This window comes from Peromyscus maniculatus, chromosome 1 (genome assembly GCF_049852395.1).
Source record: "Peromyscus maniculatus bairdii isolate BWxNUB_F1_BW_parent chromosome 1, HU_Pman_BW_mat_3.1, whole genome shotgun sequence".
Taxonomy (NCBI): domain Eukaryota; kingdom Metazoa; phylum Chordata; class Mammalia; order Rodentia; family Cricetidae; genus Peromyscus; species Peromyscus maniculatus.
This window is the reverse complement of record NC_134852.1, coordinates 206,110,477-206,138,201: the sequence shown is the minus strand read 5'-3', so window position 1 is coordinate 206,138,201 and position 27,725 is coordinate 206,110,477. Positions and strand designations below refer to the sequence as shown.

General features: G+C 44.6%; 1 long non-coding RNA gene across 1 annotated transcript in view; it reads left to right on the top strand.

Annotated features, from left to right (window-relative positions):
- The window catches only part of LOC121824442 (uncharacterized), a 52,201-nt gene extending 26,279 nt beyond the window's left edge, over positions 1-25,922 (top strand). Inside the window, exon 2 of the long non-coding RNA XR_013048388.1 lies at positions 25,524-25,922. This is a non-coding gene — a long non-coding RNA (uncharacterized LOC121824442). The remainder of the gene's footprint in view (positions 1-25,523) is intronic.
- The last annotated feature ends 1,803 nt before the right edge of the window (positions 25,923-27,725 follow it).

Here is a 27,725-nt window from a genome sequence, read left to right as displayed (position 1 = left end):
CAAGAAGTGGGGCCAGCTGCCCAGACTGAGGATCCTGAGTGTGTGCCAGACAGACATCAAGCACTGAACTATTTACGCTGTTGGATTTTGGTTTTGTTTTGTTCAGATTGTAACTGTGCCCTTGTTCTCCCTCTTGGAGTAAGAAAATATTTAACTTGTTTTTTGATCTTACTGGAACCCACAGATGAGACCATGGGTATTTTAGAGAGACTTTTTTTCTTTCTTTAATTTTTTTGAGACAGGGTCTCACCATGTAGTCTTTGTTGGCCTGGAGCTTGCTATGTAGACCTTGCTGTCCTCAAACTCAGAGATTCACCTGCTTCTGCCTCCTCAGCCAGGGTTAAAGGTGTGTACCACTATGTCCCACAACCCTTTGGAATTTCAGCCACATAGCTCTAACATATTGGTAAAGCATAGCTCACTGGGAATGGGTATTGTGAGTAATCACTGATCATCCATACACTATGGTCACTACAATGACTGTTAGTGTTGTCTCTGCTGATTTCATTCTAGCAGCTGAGAGGTGGATCAGAGCAATTAGGCATATCTGCTGCTCTCCCCAGGACCTGAGCCTGGTTCCCAGCATCTACATCAGGTGCCTATAACTCCAGTTCCAGGGGATCTGACGCATATCTGACATACTGTACCCCCCAAACATATATTTCACTAAATATAAAATAAATCTTAAAAATAGAGAGAATGCTGTTTTTAAGCTTAGATACTTGTGTACTTAGGCCTCAGCCCTAGCCTCCACTCTGTCACTGCCGTTTCACTCTGAGGGTCCCATACATCACTCTAAAATATAAGCAGCTTTTAAAAATTGTAAACATTGCCAGGCGGTGGTAGTGCACGCCTTTAATCCCAGCACTTGGGAGGCAGAGCCAGGCGGATCTCTGTGAGTTCGAGGCCAGCCTGGGCTACCAAGTGAGTTCCAGGACAGACTCCAAAGCTACACAGAGAAACCCTGTCTCGAAAAACCAAAAAAAAAAAAAAAAAAAAAAAATTGTAAGCACCAAACTACTATCACACATAAAATTAAAATTGCTTCTTCAATGTAAACCCATTTGCAGTTGTTTGTGGAATTTTAATCAGAAGTCTTACGGAAAGATCTAATGACAAAACCCAACATTTCCTGTAATGTTACAAGGGCTGTGCACCCCTCTTCCCTGCTGGGCACCCCTCTTCCCTCCTGAGCTCCCTTCAAAGGCAGGGATACCTCGGAATCAGATTCACATAAGTTCTTTTAAGTACTTGTGGCTGAACTCATATGTCAAAACCTCCCTGGCTGTGGAGACTGGGTTGGCTTCTCCATCACTGTTGACTTTGGTCTGAATGTTTATCCATTCATTTTTCAGACCTCCAGTCGCTTGTTTATCTTGGCCATCCTTTTCCAGCCTGGGACTTCCCACACCCTACCATCTGGCACCCTCTCTGGTTTCATTCCCACAGTCCTAGCTCAGAGTAGCAACCTCAGCGGAAGCCCAGATGTAGCAAAAACCCCTGAGGACTGTGCCCCCGATTCTGTGCCCCAATCCTCCAGGGGCAGAGAAGGAAGTGGGAGGAATATTTGGAGAGGATCCTCAAGGTTTTAATACCAAAATTTGATTCAATGGATAGACGGATCCTCAGTGCCTCAGTGAATAAATCTCCATGGTAGGTTTGAAGGTAATATGCTGTGGCAGGTAACAAACACCAGAATATTCCTGGTGTCTCCTTTTTATTCTTTTTCTGTCTTTCAATACGATCGCTGAAATTTCAGCCTATGTCTTTAGACCTGTAATTGCTTTAGGCAAGATTACAAAACCAAACCAACCAATGAGAACTGAAGGTTTCAATTGAATTTTGACGGTGAAGATTTTGAGTTAGTTCATGCAGACTGAAGCAACACATTGAAGTCTACTTACTGTCTGAAGAATGCACACTGCTTCCTTCTGTCCTACAGAATCTCCCTATGGTGCTTTGAATGGGAAATGTCCCCAGTAGGCTCCTTTGAACAGTTGGTCCTCAGCTGGTGGCACTCTTTTGGAAGGTTGTGTCTTTAGGAAGTGGAATTCCTCTGGAGAAATCAGGTCACTACGAGAGGCATGAAGGTTTTCTAGCCTGGCTAGGCTCCCTGTCTGCTCTCTGCTTGCTGGCTGTGGAGACTATGTGACTAACAGCCTTGCATCTGCTGCCTTGCCTTCCCTGCTGGGGTGGACTGTGCCCTGCTAACCATAAGACGAAACAAACTTTACCCTCCTTACAACACCTCTTCTGGTGCATTTGGTCATAGCAGCCAGAAGAGTAACTAAGACATTCCGACTCGCTGAAGGCTATTCTAACTACTCAAGCCGAAGAGGCTTGATCTTGGTTCTCAGGAGAGCAGCATTCTTCCCACTGCTTCCACCACAGTGGCTACCATTGTCCGAGGCCTTCGTGTGTCACAACACTGTGACAGCCCTGAATATACTCTTACATTTAACTTTTACCCATAATTTCAGGGGGAAAGAGCTACTGTCATCATCATCTTATAAACTATGAGAGAATATGGAGAAATCATGTAAAACTCAAGGTCTGGGCTGGAAAGATGGCTCAGTGTAAGGGTATACACTACCTTTCAGAGTGTCTGAGTTCAATTCCCAGTACCTGTATCAGATGGCTTGAAATTGCCTGCCACTCCAGCTCCATGAGAATCCAATGTCTCTGCTTATGCTGGCACTTGCACTTATGTGTATATCATCATAAACAGATGCATGCATACACCAAAAAACAAACAAACAAACCCCCCAAACCAAAAACCAAATCAACCCAAATCCCAAAGCCATAAGGACCGTGGCATTGCTGGGCCATATGTCTCAGAGTACCTCTCTGACCTTAAAATACATTACCTCAAAATAGAAAAAACAAAACAAAACATATTTTTTGGCCTGAGGAGATTGCTCAGTGGTTAGGAACACTTGCTACTCTTCAGATGACCTCATTTCTTTCCTAGCACCCACACCAGGTGGCTCAAAACCATCTGTAACTCTAGCCCTCTAATACCCTCTTCGGGTCTTTACAGGAACCTGCATACATGTAGTGTATACTCACACAGACCAAGCACATGCACACATAAATAATAAAATAAAATAAATTTTTGAAAAACCCAATCTTATTCTGTCTTGAATTGTCCACAACATGTTAATGTTCATGATACCTTTGTTTGAACCGTCTCCTTGTGAATTCTTTATCATGGTAGCTGGTGCTTGATGAATCTTAACCATTATTGCTGTTGCTGTCGTCAGTTTTCATTTGTGGGATAGCCAGAACTGATGTCACCATGCTGGGTATATCAGGGGCAGAAGCCTCAGAGTCTGGCCTTCCTGCTGCAGATTTAGCAGATGAACACAAGATGCAAATCTGGAGACGCAACATTCAGTTATTTGTTGTTTATCTGAAATTCCGGTTTGACAGGGTGTCCTGTACTTTATCCACAGCCAGAGTCGAGGGACTTAGCAACCTGGAGGGATGAACAGAGCACAGTGGAGCAAACTAAGTCCTCTGTGAAGCCATATGGTGGTGATTATCAGCAGAGAAGCAGTTCTGAGCAGGGAGGGCCCAGGCAGATAGAGAGAGATTCAAAGAGGCTAGGAAACAACTCTTAGGCAGATATACAAGGATGAACGGTCCATTTAAAGGTGTCTAGGCTACTGGAAGGACAACTGGGAGCAGAAACAGAGCCAATGACTTCTAAAAGTTCTAAGAATGAAAACAACATCGCAAGACAGAGGTAACAAAGTTGGTTGTGGAAGTGTAGAAAATCTGTATGAACTGTTCAGAGCATTAACCTACATTGGCTTAAGTAGTCCAATTCCTGTAAGGATTCTGCACTCTCTGTCTTGAGGTAGAAGAATAAAAGCAAGTCTAACTTGCAGAGAAGCGGATAAGCTGTGTTGATAAGGTGTGCCGAGAAATAAGGTGTGTCTGAGTTTTTGTTGTAGGGAAGAAGACAAGAATCTAGCCACAGTCTTGAGAGAGGCTCCCTCCTGATTGAGGGCATCCATTCTGTGGTCCTCTAGGTTTTGAGCACTGGGCATACATGCTAGAACTTAATTCTCATGGTGTTCCTGTTTTGCTCTATGATTCTAATCACATAAGGGAGAAACAGTCTTCTCCGGTCGTTTACAGCAGTTTCTCCGCTGGTAACCTGGAGGCTGGCGTTCAAATTGAGGTTGCTGAGATTTGAGGTCTCCTTCTTCCACCATCCTGACTTGAGTTCCTTTTCTGCCAGTCATGTTTTGTTTTGCTGGTTTTGCTTAGAATTTGAGACACTCAGAGTATCTTCCCTTAGCACTCCAGCATCACACAGGCCTCTGAGACCTCCATTCAGTCTGTGAGTGGCTTTTGAGGATCCATCTCTCCCTAGCATTTGGTGTCTCTATCAAAGAAAGGGGGAAGATGCATCTAATTAAAAGAATTTCCAGGTGCAGGGAACAAAATCCAGATGAATTACAGTCAGGGCCCCTCGCATTTGCCGAAGCTGGAGGACGTGGGAAGAGGGAAAGACACTTGCAGCCACCGAGAGCTGAAGAGTGAAGTCAGGGGCTGGAAAAACAGCCTATTTAATTTACTGGGCTGTGTTTTTCCAGGGCCTCGGGATAGAGCTGTGATTGCCTCCTGCAGGGACTCGTGACCTCATTCTTCCTCCCCACCCCTGCTGCAGTGACTACAGGGTTTCCCCCTGACGGCTGACATATGGTTTGCAGCAGGAAGTGCGAAATCCCAGGAATGAGCAGGGGCTCGGGTTTCAGACTCCGGGGAGACTCAGGTGAGCTACAGGGAATGGCCTTTGTTGCCCATAAAAATCGAGTTGGAAAGATGGAGTGTGGTGACCTCTTGGTTTGGAATGAGGTAATTAGTTCTCCAGAAACACCCACCAGTTTCCTGGGCAACAAAGTCAACGTGCTGTTGATAGAAAAACCAGGAATAAGAAATTGGCTAAAATTACACATTTTCTTCTTCTTCTTCTTCTTCTTTTTTCTTTTACATAGCGCTCCTTGCCAACCCCAATATAAAACAAAACAATTCCAAGCAACACACACATTAAAACTGACTCTCCTTTTTCAGCCTTTGACTCCCCTTGGCTTTACATTTACTGCTGTGTAAATATTATTACTCCTGAGAAGATAAGAAAAGAGAAAGGTGGATCAACTCTCCCCTGTGGTAGGGTGTGACCCACACCTGTGCTAGCACTCAGGAGACTGAAGCAAGAGGGGGGAGAGTTTGAGACCACCCTGGACTGCCCAGGCGAGTTCAAGGCCAGCCTGGCCTACATAGTAAGACTGGTCAATAATACATAATACATAATACATACATACATACGTACGTACGTACGTGTACACACACACACATACGTACATACCTACACACATACATGCATACATACATACATACATTAATACCACTCCTAGTTGTACACAGAATAGGAGAATTTGGGGCAGTTTTAGGCTAATAATCTTATTCTGAGTGGGTTAACCATGGAGTAAAGAGGGCAGAATTCCCATAAGTGGTGGACTGGGAGCCAGTATGAAATCTTTGTTGAGGAAAGCACTTAGGGTTAAAAAGTAAACGGCTCAGAAACTGCCTTAGGCTGCCCTTGCTACTGCACTTCCCAACTAACTGAATGCAGCTCCACCTTTCACCTGTTTGTTTTTGTTTTATTTGAGTTTGGAGTGGGGCATGTGTGCCCGCAGCGGGAGATGGCCCAGATCCTGTTCTATCCCTCTCAAGTCTCTGGTTGAACCTGGAGCCAGGTTGGGACCAGAAAACTCCAGCAATCTTCCTGTCTCTGCCTACCACAGTGCTGGGGTTACAGGAGACCATGTTGTTAATATTCTGATCCGCCCCTTGAAATCCTGCCCCTTGGTGCCGCCCTGCGAGTGAAAGGAAAAACTCCGCCCCTTCTTCTCTTCCACTTCCCCCCCACAAGGTGCGCACCCTCGAACTCCCTCTCTCTCCTCCTTTCTGTCTTTTCCTCTTTCTCTTTATCCCTCATGATAATAAACCATTACCACCCCGATGCAGCCTCTGGGTTGTGAAGGTCCACTTGCCGCCCGTGGCCGTGCCCGTATGGAGCGGGTCACCCACCAGCCCGCCACTGCGTCTGCCCAGGACGCCAGCATGCTTCCCTGCATGTGCGAGATAGCTGTCCCCCCCCCCGCCCCCCGTGTAATAATTCATAACACACATAGCCACACCTGCCTTTTTATGTGGGTTCTGGGGATTTGAACTTTGAACCTTATGCTTGTTTAATCAAATGCTACTCAGCCTACAACCTCTATTTAATAATGACTAATTGCAGAAGGAGCCAAGGGGTGAGGCGGTCTCAAAAAACCTACTTGGTGTGCTTTCTGATTCTAAAATCAAAGCCTTTTCCTTGGTCTTCTAACCACGGCAGGCAGGAGTACCTTTGTGCATCCTGAGAATACCAAGTTCAGGGCCAGACAGCCTAAGCCCCTCCTGCTTACCACACACATATCTTGTAGAGGCCATTGATTATAAGATGCATCATTGTCTTCAGCATCAATAAGAAAGACATAAAGCTGCATGATCAATTATGACACAATAGTAGTATGCCATCAACTGTAGGGCACATCTCAGTTTCAAAGACGTTCAAATTTGTCTGGCATGGTGGCACCCACATTGAGTCCCAGTAGAGGTAGGCAGATTTCTGAGTTCAAGGCAACCTGGTCTACAAAGTGAGTTCCAGGACAGCCAGGGCTATGTAGAGAAACCCTATCCTGAAAAACAACAGCAACAAAGATGTTAAAATCTGACAAAAACATTGTCGTAGCATTTATAGACTATGGTATTTGTGCAGGAAATTGAATCTCTAACTTAACCTCTCTTTGTTTCGTCCTCCTGTTTAAAAACTGGTAATAGTTACAGAACCTGCCTCATAGAGTTGTTGTGATGCTTCAGTGACTTAGTTCGTGTAAAATGCTCAAAACATCCCCAGCACATAATGTTCGATTAGCTATTCCCTGCAGACCACACAAGTCCCCAGGCACTTACTCAGTTGAAGAGCAGAGGCCGTCCTGGTCGTTGTTCTGCCAGGGCTGAGAGGGACAGCGCAGGGACACATTGCCTAGCACGGCTTGGGAGAAGTTACAGCGGGTCAAGTTGGGAGGATGGCATAGACTGTCTCTGTGCCTCAGTCGCTGGTGATTTCTTCAGGTACACCCTGATCTCCACTGAAAAGCATCAGACTGCTCTAGCAATTGTTCTACTGTGACTTTTTGCATTGGTGATGCTCTTATGGATTATTTTGCCAAGTTTTTTGTTGCTCTAAGCATATCCTGGGACCACCCCAGCCATAGGAGAATCCCGACCTCAGAGGGACGCTGGGAGGTGGGGGTGGGGTAGAGGCAAACGATGAGTGCTGTGCATGGCCAGATGGTTCTGCACAGCAAACACTGTTATTTCATTCACAGAAAGTCAGAAACATGCTGAGTCCACGATTTCAGGCCTGAGGAATGGAAAAGTGAACAGCCCTGTCTTGATGCAACCCAGTTTTTTGAGTAGATGAACACAGGTGCAAATGAGAATTCCCAAAGCAATTGCTGAGTAGATGTAGTCAGTTAAGGACAAAATTAAAAAATAGGACAAGGCTCTGAACCCACATATGCTTTCCAGCCTTTGGAAACCCTTGAATTTTGTTGTTGTGCTTGCTTAGCCTGCTGCTATCCCTAACTTCCTTGTGAGGCTGTTGAAGAAATGGATACTTGGATGATGAGAATGTCATCGAGCTGGCACTCATTTAAAGGCCCCTGGATGTTTTACAGCCAACCGAATCTGATCAAAAAAGAAACTGTGTGGGAGTTGGCACACCGAAGCTTTCCAGGCCCAGATACAGAATTTGAAAAAACTCAGAACTGGCGTTTAGAGACTAAAGTGTTGCTCTCTCCTTTGGGTGGCCCAAGTGATTGTTTGGTTCTTAGATTTCCTCTTACCGTTGTTCAGTTCTTAGATTTCCTGTCTATAGAGCACTTTCTAGCTCCAAGACTGTAAATCAGGAACTTAGCAATCATTTAAATGCCACATAATAGATACTTAATTTTCTGTCAATCATCTAGACTAGGTTGAGTTGCTTGGTCACACTTGTTTAAATGCTGTGGTGAAAGCACCTTGTAGATATAGTTCACAATTACAATTTGTTGACGTTAAATAAAGCAGGTGTTTTGTTTTCTATATTGTACAGGCCTCACCTATTTAGCTGAAGTCCTTTAGAGCAAAGACAAAGGTTTCCTAGAGAGGAAGAATTCTGTCTTAACACTTGAGAAATTCTGCTGGAGTTGGAATCTGGTTGGCCAGCTCTATAAATTTCAGACTGAAGGCAGAAATGGCAGCTCTTACTTGAATTTGCAAGCTGCTGGTCTGCCCTACAGATTTCAGCTCTGCCAGCCCTATAGCCACATAGAAAAAGACCGGCTCTCTGCCAGAACCATTTGCCTGATTTACCTTGTACGTGACCACTCTACCTAACCTTCTCAGATTTTGGCTTGTTTCTCTAAACTTGCCTCACCCCTCAGCTCTACATGTCTGCCTCAGTCTTGTATTTTTCTCATAGATGACTGTAATTTAAACTTTCTTTTCACCCCTGGATGCTGTTTATTTTCCTGAATAGAACTTCCTCTGATGTGCCTTCAACCTGAGACCCCACATGTTGACCCAGAGGGACCTTGATTGGTCTGGTGAGCTCCGTACAAGCACAGATATCCACATGCTCAGAACTTCTGCCCTTTTGCACCTCACTCTGTTAGAGCATTCTTGCCCTACATATCTTAGCTCAGAAACCACATTCTTTACGCCATGTTCTCATACTTTTCCAAAGGGTTAAAAAACAGCTGGATTCATTTCTACCTCCTGGGTGTTGAATTCCTTATTCATGTCTCAGGGGACATTCAGCTACAGGTGGATATATTTGTTAATTAAAGGGGAGTGTGGGTAATCACCTTTTGCTTATTCACAGGGCTATTTTTAAATGTAAGCATAGATGGGGGGTTAGTGGGGGGTTATTTCACAGCAAATGTTTGCAAAGCTCTTAGAGATCCATGAAAGGAAGTTACTTGGCTCATGCCAAGAATTATTAGAAACACAGGCACTACTATTGTTGGCCTTACTCTAGAAGACTCTTATCATGGAGTGGGTGTTTGTCTTTATAAGGGGCTCCTCATCAGAAGTCTAGAGCACACAAGGACTTCAGTGCATTGCCTGTCTGTTGAAGTCTAAAGGGTTCTATATGCGGTCTCCCAGTCTGTGGTGTGTTTAAGCTATCTGGGTATTTTCGCTCTCTTGCACTCTAGTGGAATCAGGCTAAGCCTGTGTTATATAACACCACCAGCTCCTGCTGTACCGAGCAACTTCTAAGGAGGAGGCACCAGGGGAACAAAGCCACCTGGCCTCGGCCAGCCTCTCCTGCTCTGCCAGCACACCTGCAGAGAGCTCCCAGGGCTCAGCCTAGAAGAGAGACTGCCTATTATGTTTCATTGCGTGAGATGACAGTGTCTTGCTGGGGCAGACTGGACTGAAAATCTCTGCCTTTGTTTCCCAGCCAAGTTTTATCCAAGGTCTCCTACGGCTTCGGGATCACGGAGCAGCTGCCTCACTGAATCTGGGTCTCTTGCTCTCACTTCACCTGCTTTGAGAAATCTGATCAACTCAGACAGAGACAGCTCTCAGCCATCCGTGTCTCAAAACGCTTGCAGGGTTAATTCAGGCAAGAGCCACGTGTTGGTTGTATGCCTCAGTCGACTTGGCCATGGTTCCTGTCGGGCCCATTGGGGTATTAAATCAAACTTGTTTCATCCCTATGTCTTCATTATAAGGAAACTGTTTCTTATGTTGCCTGCGAACACTAGAGAGCAAGGGGTTATCAATATAGGGCCCTTTGTGATGAGACAGGAAACCCAGCTCACATTAGTTTAAATGGAGAAGGACAAGTATTGGATCAACTAACTGAAAAGCTGGAGGCTAGCTTGGCTTCTGGTTTACATGAGGTCATAGGGACTTGGTTTCTCTCCATCTTTTCCCTTTCCCTTCTGTTAGGTTGGCTTTATTTTTAGCCTCCAGGTGGTGGGCCCTAGCAATTCGAGACTCCCCCTTGTGGGCAGGACTGTCGTAGAAGTTCCAGACACTGTAGGGAATGGCAGGTATGGTTGGAAGCTTTCTGTGAGTGCAACAAAAACCTGTGATGAGCCCATTTTTAAGGCAGAAAGGTTGTATTTGGCTCCTAGTTGTAGAGGTTTCCATCCACCATCTCTTGGTTGTTGTGGGCAATTGATGTGGCACAGGTACCTCCTGATGGGGGCACATGGTGAAAGAGCCGCTTAAAGCTCCCAGGGTAATGTCCTCATGCTAGGCCCCATCTCTTCAGAGTGTCTCTACCTCCAATAGCACAGGAGGCTGGTTCCTGAAACACACAGACCTTTGGAGGACAGTCAAGATCCAAACTACAGCCAAGGGATTGACAATTTTTGTTTTGCATAAAGGTGCCAAATAGGAAATAGTTTAGGATTTGAGGATCGTATGGCTTCTGTTTCCAACTGCCCAAGTCCACTGTAATAGCGTAAAAGCAGCTATAGATCATGCATAAATGAACGAGCATGGCTATGTTCCAAGACATTTTTATTTACAAAAACAGGCAGTGGGCCAGATACAGCCTGACCTCTGGAACTACAGAATTGTTGTTGGAAAAAGTGTGCTCAGTCAGGGACTAATTTTCTGGCTCCTCTTATAATTGGGAGAGATCACGTGACTGAGTTAATGCCTGTGGGACACGAATGGAAGTTATGTGGACATTTTCTGGGCCAGAAGTTGAAGTCAGCAAGCACACTCCTTTACACCCTCCTTACCTTCTGAGGATGGGTTTATATAACAATGAACTTCCCACAGTAAAGGAGTATCATTGTTTGGAGTTGAGCAACCAAATGACCATACAACATTTGCATCACACCGTTAGGCAACTGGAAAATAGATTTCCATTGTGTCTGAGTCACTACATAGCATGGATTAAGGCAGCTTACCTACCTTAAGTAATGTAGAAATCAGTGGAGGAAAGGGAATGAGAATGTGTAAAATACCCAAAAAGTGGCACTCAGTAGTTGTACAATGGGAAACAAAACCATCCAAACAAATAAATAAAACCCCAAAACAAAACACCAACAATAACAACAACAACAACAAACAGAGTAGGCTGTAAAAAGTGGTGCCTTATGTTATTAGTAGCAAAAGAGTTCTTAAAATTGTTGACTACTAAAATCTGCAAGTACAGCCAGACACTTGATGAGATTATAGCACTAGGAAAAGCCCTTAAACAGAGACAGAATGTTTGTGTGTGTTTGAGTTGAGTCCCTTGATGCTTATGACAGATTACAAGAAAAGCATGATTCTTAGAAATAGCTAACAAGATGAAAGGAAATGCAGTCTCCCAGTTTGGAAAATCTTGGTGATTCTGGACCTCAAATAGGGAATAAAGACTGAAAAATATGCAGAAAGACAGAAAGACACACACACACACACACACACACACACACACACACACACACACACACACACAAAGATACTGTAGTAACTCAGTTCTGCAAAGATCAAATTAGGAGTGGAGGCTTTCTATCCAAACCAATTGTTCTGATGGTCTAAGTTAAGAGAAAGACACCAAGACAAGAAGCAGATACTCGAGACTGCAGAACTAGCTCTAGGAAAAGATTTTAGGTGTGGTCACTGGTGGTTGGAATTTACTGGGAGCAAAGAAATGGGAAGGTTATTGTTACTGAGGGGATCGCATTACAAAGATCCCAAGCTCAAATAAGTAATCTCTGATTGGCCATGCCTTATCCTTTTGCCCTAAATTTGTCCAAGCAGGAAGTGAGCTGTGAAGGTTGGACAGTCTTCATGAGGGTCACTCCAGAAGCCATCCACATGATAACATACCCCTCATTTCATATGCTTCAAGTGGAAGACTCGCAGTATTACACTGCTCTTGTTTTAGATATGTGTGCAGGTGCATGTGTGTGTGTACGTGTATACAGGTGCACACACGTGTGTGTGGAAGTCAGAGGATACCTCCAGGTGTCGTTTCTCAGTTTCTGTCCATGTTTTCTTTTTGAGACATAGTGTCTCATGGGGCTATGTTATGAATTATTGCACGGGGGTGGTGGTAGGGGAATGACCCCGAGGGATCCCGTGGGTGCTGGGCAGATGCACACCATGCAGGCATGGTGGCAGCAGCGGAGGTGGCCAGTAATTCACAACGCAAATGCTGCACTCACGTGGAGAGTTCATTATAATAAAGAGAGGAAGAGAAAGACAGGAGAGAGAGAGAGAGAGAGAGAGAGAGAGAGAGAGAGAGAGAGAGGAAACCTCATGGGGGGGAGCAGAAGAGAGGAGAGAGGAAGGGGAGGAATTTTTCCTTAGAATGAGGCTTTTATGTCAGGACTCAGGGTGGTACCAAGGGGGTGGGATTTCAAGGGGTGGGTCAGAATATTAACTTTCCTCCATTTTGATTATTATAAAAAGAGGTGAATTATGGGAGCAAGTGGGGGAACAAGGGTGCTGAATTCTCAAGGCTATTTCAAGTTGACAAGGGGTGAAGTGGGGAGGGGGGAACTGGGAGTCACACCAGGCAGAAGACTTCAGGAATGTTCCTTGAGGGAGCTGAGGAGGCAGGTTGCAGCAGTGGTGTTCCAGGGGATTGGGGGAATGGCATGCCAAATCAGGAGTATAGAAGCCATAGCATCTGCTGTTTCTCTGGAGGTCAGGTGGGAACAGGGAATATGCAAAGTGTGCTTGAAAAATAGGTGGGGTCAGAAATGGGCTCTGGAAACTGTCACTTTTCATCAGACCAGATTTCTTGATACAGTAGCAGAACTTTTTACAGAAGCCTGTAGATATCTGTAAGACAGCTGGAATAGATTTAGCAGAACTTTTTCTAGGAACCTGTAGGTATCTGTAAGACAGCTGGAATGGATTTACATCATAGCAAAAGGGTTAAAAATCCACAGAAATTTAAGGACTCTTAAGAACTCTTTGTAGTCAATGTTCTATCAGTTTATCAAAGCTGCATTTATCAGTATTAAAACTTTGAACCTCTGGAGTTATAGCTAAAACTAGTCTCTCCTGTATCATGAAGTCTGGGGCTGTTAAGCTGATACCCTAGTCATCAAACATAGTCAGATATGAGAAGGATAAATTTAAGAAGAAGTGGAGACAGCTCTCCAGCTACCTAGGCAGCAATCCCAAGTCTCTCTGTGGTCATTGTGGGGGTGGCGTGGGGGGAATGGCAGAAACCCCAAAGGCAGCACTTGTTCAGCTGATAGGCCCAGAAGATCTGACAGATTTTTTCTGTGGTGTAGAACTGTGGAGAGACTGACCCACCTTGGCTTTGCAGTAGGGGGCAATGGGTCCTCCATTGTTCCACTTATTCACAGTCTGGACAGGATCTCAGCTTCTTGCTGCATGGCCAGCCTTGCCATGAGCTTCTGGGTAGAAGTTCTTCTGCGGCCATCCATCTTCTTGGAGGAGATACAGGATGCTACCAGGAGCTGACATGTCTCTCTATCATCAGAAGCTTTTATATTAAATGTCATATTCTCAGATCTCTACAGGTGTTTGAGGACTGGGGGAACAAAATCTGTTAGATATATTTATAACTTTGAGAGCATATATATATGACTTAAATATGAATATACAGGTTTCCCAGTTAGTTACAGCTTAATGCAGTTAGCAAGGACAGGGGGGCTGATCTTTGAATACCATCAGATTATAATCCTAAATAACTTACATAGAAATAATCATTTCTTAAGCTGTCTCCTGAGAAGGAAAAGAAGAGTGACAGAGAAAAATCCCAAGGCCAAATGAGAACAGGAGAAAAGGGGCTTGTGAGTCAGGGTGCAGCCCAGCTCTGAGAAAAGGAAAAGGACCCTCTTGGTGGACTCTATGACAGGGGTTCCATCTTTAACCTAGCCCTTCAGCCTGTCCTTGGAACAGGGAGCGTAGTATGATGTGTTCTCTTCCATAACCGCTTCAAGCTGAGACTCAGGCAATGGGGTATTTATCATCTGACCTGACTGGTCCACATCACATAGACAAGAGTCTCTGCTGGCATCCGTGGCAGGGAAAGCGCTGCAGGCTGTGGTCCACAACTGCCGCCCGATGTTTCCACCAGCCTCCTTAAATATAGAGTAGAGACGGGAGTTAAAATTTGTGAATTTATTTGGAGCTTTTTGGCCCATGGTCTTAGTAATTGGGAAGAGCAGGAGTCTCAAGGCCAGGAGAGAGAAAAAAAATACCATCCTTAGAAATAGACAAGTGAGGAAAAAAATAAAAGTTTCAGATAAATTAGTATTATCAGTGAGTACTGAAATCCAAATCATGGAAAAGCAGGTAATAAGTAGCCAAGGAAAATTTAAAATCCTGAGCTTGTAACCCAAAGTGTATCAGAATTGTATTAATGTTAAGATCTGAAATTTTAAAATCTTAGTATAATGATACCGCCTGCATGTAGTTCTGCTGATGCCCCAGAGGGGAGCACGTACATCTCTGGGCCCTGACCATGCTGCCCTTAATAAAGATGGCAGTGAGGTCATATGACCAGCCTGTTTTGACCTTAGCCAAGATGGCAGCTAGACCACGTGGTTGCCCTTATTTAAGATGGCACCACCTGATCACATGATTGCCCCTATCAAATATGGCGCCTGGCCATGTATTCATGTGAGTTTTTTTTTTTTTCTCACAATAAACTGAGCGGATAAGGAACAGATAAATTGAAGCAGAAAGTCAGTCAGAAAGAAATATAGATGACCTATCATTCATACGTTTCTATTCGCACATAGGAAATAGACTTTGTGAAAGAAAGATGGAGGAAAGTTTTTCTGGGAAGCTTTCATGGTTAATGCATAGGAGCTTGGAGGCGGTGCTGTCAAGGGTGGGAAACAGAGTAGCAGTGCAGGGGACCTGAGAAAGAGACTCCCCGGGGGCTGCAACATGGTGTGAACAGCCGCATGGGAATGAACCCAAGCCATGGGTTGGCAGCAGTGATGGGGGCGGGGGGCCATTGGTGCATTTTCCACAATGAGGTACAAGGCCCAGCGGACTGACCTCCAGCATCCCAGAGGGTCAGCGAGGGCCAATGATGGAAGGCACAGGCCATCTCCATATGCTGTCACATAGGGACCGGGGAAGCTGGGGGTGGGGGAGCCGTGCAAGAAGGGCTATAAGCCCAAAAGACACGTGGTACCAGCAAGCAAAACAAGAAGAATCTGACCTCTAGTGTCCCAGAGAGTCAGCGAGGAAGTGGGCACAAGCTGTCTCCATATGCTGTTGCATGGGGCTGGGGACCGGAGAGCTTAAAGCCTGAAAGAGAAGTGGTACCAGAGAGCGAAATGAGAAAAACTTGTGGGGAAATGGCCAGAAGGGAAGGGAGGAATCTTACTGATTCGGTAGGGTGAAGAGTCTCCAGTGGTGCTCCAGCCTGAGAAATAGCAGTGGCACAGGACCCTCGAGGGCATCCCACATGTGCAGGGAAACATATTCGGCAGGTGCAGTGGGGGGCTGGGCAGATGAACGCCATGCGGACATGGTGGTGGCTGCGGCAGCAGCCAGTAATTCACAACCCAGACGCTGCATCCACATGGAGAGTTTATTATAATAGAGAGATGAAGAGAAAGATAGGAAAGAGAGACAGAGAGAAAGAGAGAGAGGTCGAGGGTGCACATCTCATGGGAGGAAAAGCGGAAGAGAGAGAGAGAGAGAGAGAGAGAGAGAGAGAGAGAGAGAGAGAGAGAGAGAGAGAGAGAGAGAGAAAGGGACAGAGTCTTTCCTTAAAAAGAGGCTTTTACATCAGGGAGCTGGGTGGCATCAAGGGGGTGGGATTTCAAGGGGGCAGTCAGAATATTAACAGGCTAGGCTGGCAACTAGCCTGTCTCTGCCTCCCTGGTCCTAGGATGTACTCCCCAAGGCTTGGCTTTTTAATTTTTTGTAATGTGGTTCTAGAATTGAACTCATTATGTTCTTGCATAAGCTCATGTGTCTGTCTTTCTGATTCAGTCCGGTGAATCCTTACATGTACGAAACTCTGATTTAATTCAGTAAGTTCACAGGTAATCTTTTATTAGCATGGCATTATTCATCATTCTGTGCCCTATAATCGTGCCATTCAGAAGGTAGCTTTTCTTCTCCGTAAGTTGTGTGTAGCTAAAGCTTATTAGTTATCTACTTACACAGACAACTAAGTGTGTTATCACTTGTATTCAAAGTGTGCTTCTCAGCACAGTGCTACTCTATAACACAGAGTAACAGCTGTGGCATAGGGTAATACTGTAGCTCCCTGTATAAAGTGGAGCAATTCAGGGTGAGCACAGTTTGCCTTCTACAGTTAGGCGTGGCTGTATGAGTAAGCTTCAGCTAAGAGACTCTGAATGGCTATGACGGAAGCCATTTCAGGCGGAGAAGCTGGTGTGTTCCCTGCTTGCACTACATCTTCTGCTGGTTGGGTATCAATAAAGATGAAGCCCTGGGGGATGGTGCAGCCCCCACATGGAAGGAGTCTGGGCTCTGAGTCGTCACTCGGATGAAGAGTGTCTTCTGACTGTTGTGTGAGTAAAACATAAACTCTAAGAATTTCACGCAATATATTTCCATCACATTCGCCCTTCCTCCCTTGACTCTTGACAGATCCACCCCCACCTCCCTACTCACCCAATTTCATGACCTCTTCTTTTTAAAAATAGTTTAAAAAGTTATTATATGTGTGTGGGTGTTTGCCTGCATGAGTCTGTGTACACTTGCATGCCTGGTGCTCTTGGAGGCCAGAGGAAGCACCCACTGGATCCCCTGGAACTGGAGTTACCTTGTGGTTGCTGGGAATTGAACTGGGATCCTCTGGAAGAACAGCCAGTGCTCTTAGTTGCTGAGCCATCTCTCCAGCCCTTCTGCCCATCAGGTTCAATTTGTGCTCCGCTGGAGCCTGGTCAGTCTACCAGTGGCTCCACCCTTAAGGAACACTGACTCTTCATCTCCCAGTAGCCATCAATTTCTAATAGCTCCTCAGCTGGAGGTAGGACTTTGTGTCCACCTCCCTGCTCCATGGAGGGTTTTATCTGGCTTGAGTTTGTACAGGTTTTGTGCATGCTCTCATTGCTGTCATTGCTGATCTGAGTCCACGTGCAACTGCCCTGTTGTGTTTTGTAGTCAGCCACCACCTCATAAACTCTTGTTGTTGAGCAAGTGTAACATTTTGTTTACTTGTTGACACAGCACAGTCTACTTAATACAACAACACAGCTGCTCTCCATTTCAACTTCACTCTTCCTTGCTAGGTTCTACGTTTAAATCTTCAGTCTGGAGAGATGGCTCAGCAATTAGCAGCAAATACTGCTCCTGCAGAAGACCCAAGCTCTGTTCCAAGCAGCCATAGAGAACAGCTCACAAATGGCTTATAACTCCAGTTCCAGGGGATCTAGCACTCTCTTCTGGCCTCCATAGGCACTGCATTCATGTGCACAGGCCTATACCCACATCCATACCTGTACCTACACCCACTCAAAATTAAAAACAAAACAAAACAAAAAACAACTTCTGTAATAGGTCTTTCTTTGGACCACCAACTCCCAAATAATGGACATAGAGACTTTTTATTAATTATGAAAGCTTGGCCTTAGCTTAAGCTTGTTCCCTGCTGGCTCTTAAAATTTAAATTAACCCATTAATAATAATCTATGTTTTGTCACTCAGCTGTTACCTCTTCTTAGTACGTTCAACTTCCTCCACATCTGGCAGACGAATCTCCCATGCCTTAGATTCTTTCCCAGAGTGCCTATCTCTCCCTGGAAGTCCTGCCTATTCTCTTCTGCCTAGCTATTGGCCATTCAGCTCTTTACTAAACCAATCAGAAGGTGCCTTAGGCAGGGGAGGTAAAATAGAAACACATCTTTACCCAGTGTACAAAAAGATTATCCGAACACTCTTCAATCCACTTCCTGTTGAGTTTTGGAACTGCAGAGGTACAGTGGTCTCCTTTCATGGGTGTGTGTATGTATATCCAATTTCCCTGGCATCATTTATTGTAGAGTTTGCACTTTTTCTAACATGTATTTTTAGTGCTTTGTTGAAAATCAGTTGGCTTTAGATGTGTGGGTTCACTTCCAGGCTGTGCTCTGTTCCCTTGGTCTAGGACAGTCTGCTGAAGCTGTTAATTCAAACCAACTATCTGTTTTTATGCAATCACATCCCATGGGGCTTATCTGAAAGTGGTACAGATTATCAAGGTATTCCTTACAAATATCTTTTTCTTTTTCTCAGTTTTCAGTGACATTTTTTTATTACCCCCAGGAGCTTTCACTCCTGATTAAAGTCTGATATTCCAGGTAGTAGGCTAGCAACCTACACTTAAAATAATATTCTTCAAATACTTTTCTCCCTGTTTCAGGAGAAAACTCAGAAATTGAAAGTTTTTCCTTTGTCTCAAGCGGAGTGGCTTCCTTGTTTCTGATATCATGGCACCAATACATGTTTGCTGCTGAAGAACTCTGAGTAGATGAGCAAGGTACTTTTCCATACAAAGAAAATACCTTTCCTCATTGAATTCCAGTTCCAGCTGTTATTAACATAACTTTGTAAAATATATATTATATAATTTATACATATTTTTACAAGTACATAATCAAAATGTGGCCATTTTAGCCTTATAACTCCACTGGGACTGCTAAATTCCGTTATTCAAACTGTGTGTTATGTGACTCTAGAAGTCACATTTACATTACACACTGTGCATCTGGTAATCCCCAACGTTATGCAGTCCACAACCTACGTGTCCATATGTTCTAGGCTTTTTTCAAGGACCACCTACCACTCACTAATTATCTCTCACTGGCCCAATTCCACATTCCTGGGGGAAACCACTTGGTCATCTGTTTGGGGACATATCAGATATGCTCAAGTTGGTCTTATTATAGACACAAGAATCCACGAGAATCCAAAGTCTCACTTTTCCTGGGGAGCCCATTGCAAAGAGAGAAGCAGGATATTATTCTCAGAGAAAATGGAAACACTTGGGCTTCTACTCAAAGCTTCTGCTCCATGACCTCTGTAGAAGTTCAGTATCTGCCTAAATTCTCAAAGGCCACATTGTTCTGTCTTCTAGACAAGATCCCTCTTATGTTCCCTTTTCTGTTGATGGGCATTGGTTAAGTCCCTTATGTGTGTCTGATCATGAAGAAACATGGGCTTGACTTCCATGGTCCACTCCCACATGCTCTCCTGTTTCCATGGAGATCACTTGAGAACTAGCTGAGGGAACAGCTTTCCATGTCCATAGGTCTACCTTCTTCTTCCCGTGCATGCCTCCTCTGGAGTTTTGGGCTTACAGTCTCATACTTAAGGCACCCTGTACCTGTTTTCTAGTCTCTTGTTTTGGTGACTATTTTGGGTGTTCTCTGAATAGACAGGTGTTCCCTTCATATTTCCCCTCTCCTTTTTACCAGCCAGGCCTTGGATGGATATTTAAAACTCCTTCTAATAACCCTCCCACTTCTCTCCAAACAGGGTTGCCAGATTTAACAGGTAGAACTATGGGGTGCACAGTTTCAGAGGGACAGGAAAAGGGGTTCTATTCCTGAATTACTATGTGCATCAGACCCGTTGCCTAACAGTCATGCAAGTGGGAAACAGATTTTTATTGTGTCTGAATCGTGATATAGCTCTGCTCTCTTTTTAACAGCAGATTATTCACCCTAAGTAGTACAGAAACCAGTCTCTCAACATGAATGAAAATGTGTGAAGATAAAAAAAAATTATATGTAAAAAGCCCCAAACAGGGAGCACTCACTAGTTAAAAAGTGGGAGACAGGAAAAGAGAGGAGGCTGAAAAAATGGTGCCTGTAGTATGCTGTGGCAAAGTCTCCCTTAAATCGACTCTTCTGCCATCACATGTAAGTCTAACCAGAGCATCTTTATAGAGAGATGGAATTCCAGAATTCGTGTGTGTTTGAGCCCCTTGCTGCTTATGACAAATTATTACCAGAAAATGATCATCTTTGGCAATAAATTGCTAGTAAAAACTATAAAGGAAGAAAAATAGAGAATAAAAAGAGTCCCAAGATTTAGAGAAGCTTGTTGATTCTGGATCCCAAAGTGTGATTAAGACCGGAAAGTATGCACACACACACACACACACACACACACACACACACACACACACACACACACACACAAGGAAAAAAGACCATTAAGAATTAGATACTGAAACTCAACCCTGCAACCCTGCAGTAAAGCTCAAATTAAGGGTGGAGCCTTTCCAACTAAACCAATTGTTCAGATGATCTAAAGGTCCAAAGAAAGCTATTGAGATAAGAAAGCAAGTAATTTAGACTCCAGAACAAGCTCTAGGAACAAACTTTGGGTGTGGCCACCGGCATTTGGAATTTACTGGAAGCAAAGAAATGGGAAGATTATTGTTACTGAGGGGATCGCATTACAAAGATCTCAGGCTCAAACAAATAATCTCTGGTTGGCCACACCTTATCTTTTTGTCCTAAATTTGTCTGAGCAGGAAGTGGGCTATGGAGGCTGGACAGTCTTTGTCAGGGTCACTCTAGAAGCAGTCCCATTGATAATGAGTGAGGAGGGCTCCCTTAGAGAGTAGATAGGAGACCCTAAAGGCAAAGAGTCCCCCCTCCAGAGTGCAAGACAAGGGATAACAAGGGCTTTAGCCTGCCAGAGAGAGAATCTTTACACTGCTCACTGTTAAGTAAAACAGTAAGTATTTCCTCTTCCTTTCTTTTTTGTGTGGCAGGTGCCTTCACTGCTGTTATCAAGTTCTTGTTCCAACCATGGATAGTGGATCTGATAAAGCAGAAGTTCTCAACCTGTGGGTCATGACCCCTTTGAGGGGCAAATGACCCTTTCACAGGGTTGCCAAAGACCACACAGATATGTACATTATGATTCATAACAGTAGCAAAATTACAGTTATGAAGTAGCAACAGAAATAATTTTGTGGTTGGGGTCACCACAACATGTATTAAAGGGTTGCAGCATCAGGAAGATTGAGAACAACTGTATTAAAGGGACAGATAACTGGCCTTTTAGCCAATAAATTGCTGAACCAAGAGGAGCCCCATGAAAAACTGGCCAAGAGCTTGCATCATCTTGGTCTAGCATCCTAGACTTTGAGTTAGATATTGACTATTCACGTCAACTCAAGTCAGCAGATGCTCCCTTTGTAAACTTTGTATGCTTTGTAAACTCTGCTAATGTTCAAGGTGTGCAAGTGGCCAGGCCTCTGCCTGAAGAGCTCCATGGCCAGGCCCCACCCCCAGACTTCTCTAATGGTCCTAACAGCCAGGCCCGGTACTACAAGAAAAAAAAAATCTCACTAGTTCCTGAGTTTGCCCCAAAAATCAGGCCACATAATCCCACCAAACACAAGCCATCCTGAAAAGTACCCCCCCCCCAAGAAACTATATAAACCCCGCCTTCTGCTCATTTCCCTGCTTCTTCTCACCTGAGCAGGGGCAGCCACACTCCTGGGTTTTTCCCTCCCAATAAGTCTCTGGGCGAGGTTTGTTGTGCAGTGTGACTTTGTGGTATTCCTTGACTCCCAACTGCTTGGATACATTTTTATTCAAGCTGTAACACTCATGTAAAACAGAGTGATTGAGCAAGAGTCCAGTGGGTTATCTTCTGAAAGAGGGAATGAATGTGGCCTCTATGTGGGCAGAAGGGTGGTAATGGACTATTAGTGTCCAGAAGAACTGTAATAGACCTGCAAGTGTTTACTAAGACTTCATTTGCTAAAGATTCATTTAGTGCCATAAGCAGGCAATGCCACTGACACAGACCAACATGTTCCAGTCTTTCCACAGGCCAGTGTTAATCCCACCAATTGAGAATGAAACCATTACCGCAATTTAAAGCCAGATTTGAAGCAAGTTTTAATTACATGCTGGCCAGGTGGATAGACTCTGGCTAGGTTCATACCTGGGTTCCCAGGAAATGACCACCAGTCATGTTGCAAGAGGTTACAAAGCCATAATGCACTGCATATCCCATCAGGTCCCGTCATGGGCAAGCCCATATCCTGACGTATTTCCTGCCCACGCACCTCCCACCCACATGTGATCAGGCACAGCTGGTGCAGCTGGGTCAAACAAGCGTGGAACTATCAGGAACTCATTCTTAACTGTCTTAACTGTAAACAGAACCCTTAACCTGCAAGGTATATTTTTCTTGTCTTGCTCTTCCATTATCTTGCAAGGTGTGTTCTTGTTCCTGTTCCTGTTTTGGTCTCATAGTCAGACCTTATCACATATCAATAAAGCCATATGCTTGCCACATCAGTTTGATTGGCTTTACTTCATCATAGTTTCATTTGGTAGTTGCTACTATGAAATTACAAATTCTTTATTCCATTTTTATCATTTTTCCCTTTGTGGTTTATGTGTCTGTGTGTGTGTCTGTGTCTGTCTGTCTGTGTGTATCTATGTCTGTGTTTGTGTCTGTGTCTGTGTGTGTCTGTGTCTGTCTGTCTGTGTGTATCTATGTCTGTGTTTGTGTCTGTGTCTGTGTGTGTTGCGGTCAGCAGTTGATGCTGGATGCCTTGTTCAATTGCTTTCCATCTTATTTTTTGAGATGGGGTTTCTCACTGAACTCCAGCTAGCTCACTAGCTCACTGATTGGTTAGAGTGGCTGCCTGGTAGAGTCCTGGCAACTGCCTTCTACTCTCCACGTGCAAAGGTTATGGATGCAAACCACTGCACCTGGATTCTTTACGTGGGTGCTGGGAACCTGAACTCAGGTCCCCATGCTTGTGTGGCAGGTACTTAACAGACTAAGCCATCCATCTCTCAGCCCTTTGTTCTCAGTCTTTAACATCTATAGTACACAGATACATGGTGTTTTCAATAGATGTATCAGGTAACAGAGATTTAGAAAACAGTAGAGAGGCTGAATACCTAAGGCAAGGAGTCAGAGTAGAGTCAATGCAAATGGCAGAGACTCTGCTGGTGACCAGGAACAGGTTATGGACCACTATAGGCTGTCAAGTTGAAACGCCAGTATGCAGTTTTGAAGTGGGTGGTATGCTGGTGTCAAAACAGGGACATCAGCCAGGTGGCGGTGGTGCACCCCTTTAATCCCAGCACTCAGGAGGCAGAGCCAGGTGGGTCTCTGTGAGTTCAAGGCCAGCCTGGTCTACAGAACAAGATCCAGGACAGGCACCAAAACTACATGGAGAAACCCTGTCTCAAAAAACCAAAAAACAAACAAACAAAACCAGCAGCAAAAAGACAGGGACATTGATCTGATCAACCAGATCAGATTAACCAGGATGCATTGAAGTCCAGGGACAAACATACATTCTTCGGGAATTTCTGTGACAAAGATCAGGAAGGATATTTGGAGGTGCCCATGACAAAATAGCCATCTGTGTTAATGTCCCACATCTTAGCTATTTCTCCTTTTATGTTTCCAGATAGGGGTTACATCACTCTTTTTAAAAGTTTATTTTATATAAAAATTTATTTAATTTATTACTATTATATATGTGGTGTGTGTGTGTGTGTGTATGTGTGTGTGTGTGTGTGTGTGTGCATGCCCGTGCACACGTATGTGTCAGGGCAGACCTGTGCCACAGCACTTCTGCTTAGGTCAGAGGACAACTTTCAGGAATCTGTTCTCTCCTTCCACCTTGATGAGGCAGGGTTTCTCTCATTTCTGCCTCTCTGTGTACTTCTGGCTAGTTGGATGCTCCCGTCTCTGTACCTCTTCCCCATCTGGCCATAGGAATGCTGGGATTACAGATGTGTACCACCACAGCTGGCTTTTTTATGTGGGTTCTTAGAGCTGAACTCAGGCCATCAGGCTTGTGTGGCGAGTGCTTTTCCCGGCTGAGTCATCTGGCTAACCCCTGGCCTTAGTTGAGCTGTGTTTTTCTAAACTCAAGTTCCTGGTGTATCATGAAGCAACTCTTCTTTCTCCCTCATATAGCACAGCCATATATGTAACAGGCCAGAATACAAACTTCTCAATATGCAATGAATACTATTTGTATGTCCCATGCAATATTTTGGCACACACCACTATTAGAACACTTTTATGCTCTTTATCAGAAATTCAGATTTAATTGAGGATCTTGAATTTTATCTGACCACCCTATGCTTATTGTTCCTTGATGAAATAATAGGCTCAAGGGCCTGGCTGAATAGTGCATGGTAGTTAGGTATGATACTAACACTTGGGAGGCAGAGGCAAGAAGATGTTCACAAGTTTAAGTCAGTTTGGTCTACGTAGAGTGTAGCTAGAGTTTTCCTGCTTTGCTCACAGTCAGGACAAATCTTTGTCACCCGCCAGTCCCACAGCCGCTCAGACCCAACCAAGTAAACACAGAGACTTATATTGGTTACAAACTGTATGGCCGTGGCAGGCTTCTTACTGTTCTTATAGTTTAAATTAATCCATTTCCATAAATCTATACCTTGCCACGTATCTTGTGGCTTACCGGCATCTTCACATGCTGCTTGTCCTGGCGGCGGCTGGCAGTGACTCCTTCTGCCTTTCTGATCTTTCTTTTCTCCTCTCTATTAGTCCTGCCTATACTTCCTGCCTAGCCACTGGCCAATCAGTGTTTTACTTATTGACCAATCAGAGCAACACATTTGCCATACAGAACATCCCACAGCAGTAGAGAGTTCTAAGCCAACCAAGGTTACACAGAAAAGGCCAATCTCAGGGAGGAAAGAAAGCATGGACTTAAGCTTTAAATTTTTTAATTTAATTTTAATTAATTAGTTTTGTACCACTGGAGATGGAATACAGGGCCTCTTGTAGCCTGGAAAGCACTGTGCCACAGAGCTACAGCCCCAGCTCACTAAAGCTTGTCTTTACGCACAGGTAGGTGTGGTCATGCTCTGTCCCATAGGACCCTCCCCACCTTCATCTCCAGAGCTTTAGCTCATCTTCGATGAACACTTGACTGCAGACAGGACGTTTAGGTTAGTCCACAGGTCAGCTCACCGCCTATCAGGGAGCCTGGTGCAAACATTTGCATTAAAGGGAAACAGTGACTCGATCTTCGACCAAGGAGATGCTTTCTCTCAAGAGTCTGGAGCCATCATGTGAGAGAATTAGTCAGAGGAATAGAAGCCAAGAGACACAGAGAGAGCGAGAAGCAGAAGGTGAGTTTACAGCTCAGAAGAGGATGTGAAAATTAGCTCTGGTTTGGGAGAAGGTGGTGAGGGCTGTTTAGTAACATCAGGAGCATTATGAGGGAGAGAGGGAGGGGAAACTGCTGAGTCTTGGCAGTGGCAGGACACTGGAGCTCAGTGAGCCCTAGTTCTGGGAGTCCAGAGCCAGCCTGCTTCTGGGAATGAATCACAGCAACCCTGTTCCCAGACCAGGACCCAAGCTCTTTAAAGCCCAGCTGGACCAGTCTGGTGTTTAGCTTTTCTTTGGTTCACAGAGAGAGCTGCCTCTTTGGCTGACCTTTCTTATTTCTGTTTCTGTCCTTACAGTCAATCTCCATCATTTCTGGGATCAAGTTAACCTCACCAAGAAAGATAGGCCCCCAAGGCTGCTGGTGCTGTTAGTAGCGCTCCACCAGGAGAGGAGTTTCATGTCTCCCACCTCTGTATCAGCATCAAGGAAATCTTCAAATGCCAACACCTTCTGGTTCCAACTTGGAGCTTTGGGCATGTGTCATGTGCCACTGCCTACTTTTGAAAAATCTCAGTTATGGCATCTTTTTGTGCATGTCAAACTAGTGCTTGGCACAGGGCCTGGTACACGCTTGGAGACCAATGAAAACATGCAGAAATACCCTCTGCCTATGTCAGGTTGAATGCCTGCAGCATTGGATGGAAACCCCTGAGTTCTAACTCTAAAACCACCTGCATAGTAATGTGGACAAGCAATTTGGTCTTCTAGGTCTCCATTCGCTCCGCTGTAAATGAGGGTGTGAGAGTTGCTTCTCTGGTTGGGCTGTTGTGAGGTTTAAAATAGCAGATGTGTGAAAGTCTATACACACCAAGCCCTCTGAGGTATGAACTGTGCTAAAGCAGGAGGAAACTGTTATGTGAAAGGGACATGCTTTAATCTCTTCCGAGTAGAAAGCAAATGCACCTCAGGACACAAGGTTCTCTCTGACAGAAAGGCAGACATTGAAGCGCTGGGTAATAGCTCAGTGGGTAAGAACACTTGTTGTGTAACCATGAGGACCTGAGTTCAGATCCCCAGGGCCACTCACACTTTGCAGGGGTGGAATGAGACAGCAGGATCGCTGGGGATTGCTGGTCACCAGACTAACGAGACAAACTAACAATGACAGAAAAAGGTGAGCTCCAGGTTTAGAGACAGTGCGGAACTGTTTCAAGAGATTAGGTGCAAGGGACATGATGGAGAACACCAGATGTTTTCCTCTTCAGGCTTCTGTATGCACCATATGCATAAATGCTCACATATATGCATGCATGCATATACACACTCTCATACAGAACACACACACACACACACACACACACACACACACACACACACACACACACACACACACACACACCACACGGCACAAATTCCTCTTGGCCAGTTGGAGAGAAATAAGTAGATTTTACAGTTGGTTGGGCTTTCAGCTTAAAAATCTTGCAATTTTGGAATTTAAAACTAAATAGAGTTGTTTGTATTATTTTAAGAACCTCAAAAAGGAATATTACTATTGTCATACTAATTTATTTTGAACACATCTCAATCAATTTTTTATGAAACACCCCTTTAATGAACGCCATGACTTGACAGAAAGGAAATGAGAAAATACAGTTTGTGTTGTGAAATGGATGGTTCTCCATGGTCCTGCACAGCTGTATAATGGGGCAGGCTGTAGCCTCTGGATCTGCTCAGCACCGACCCTGGAATTTCCAAAATGTCATAACAGCATGCTTTCAAAATAATATGCTCAGGCCCTACACCCCCAAGTGTGTAATATTGTCAGGGTGTTTTATCTGCTGCCATGGATTGTGCACATGACGAATCCATTTCCCCCAACAAACCATCACGTATGTCCACACTGTCTATAAATTTTGAATTCTGACAGCTCTGCAATTATCCTCTGACGTCTGGATTGGCCTGGGTTGAATGTAATCGGAGGGTGATGTTCTTAAAGAATAAAGGAGCTGTCACTTCTTTCTTCCTGATGGGTCCTTTCTGGAAAAGGTGATGTCAGACATATGCAAGGCTTAACCTTGCTGGACAAAGTCCCACATACTTTCCCCCAGGGTAGAAGAGATTGAACAGGACTGATCTGTAAGCATCCCACCTCTGGGGGTGATAACAGGGTCACCATGTACTCAGGTTTGGCTTTGTAATAATACATCTGGCATCAATAGACTTCCTTTCCTTCCAAAGTGCTTTCCTATTCGTGATCCCATTGCCCTCACCAGAGGAGGATGAGGATCTGGTTTCCCTGCTCTGGTTCAGGGCAGGCCGCTTCACCCTGCTCAGATCCAGTCGCTGGAATGAATCACTGTTGACTGCTCAGGGTTACGTGAATGCAAATGCAGCAGGGAAGTGCTTTGGAAAATATGAAACGTTGTGAATAGAAACAGGCTGTGATAGTAACAGTCAATTACACACTCTAGAAGTTGCAGAGATGGAACACCAGTAATAGCGCAGTAAAGAGATTTTCATATAAATTGGGTGTGGTGGTCCATTCTTGTAATCCCTGC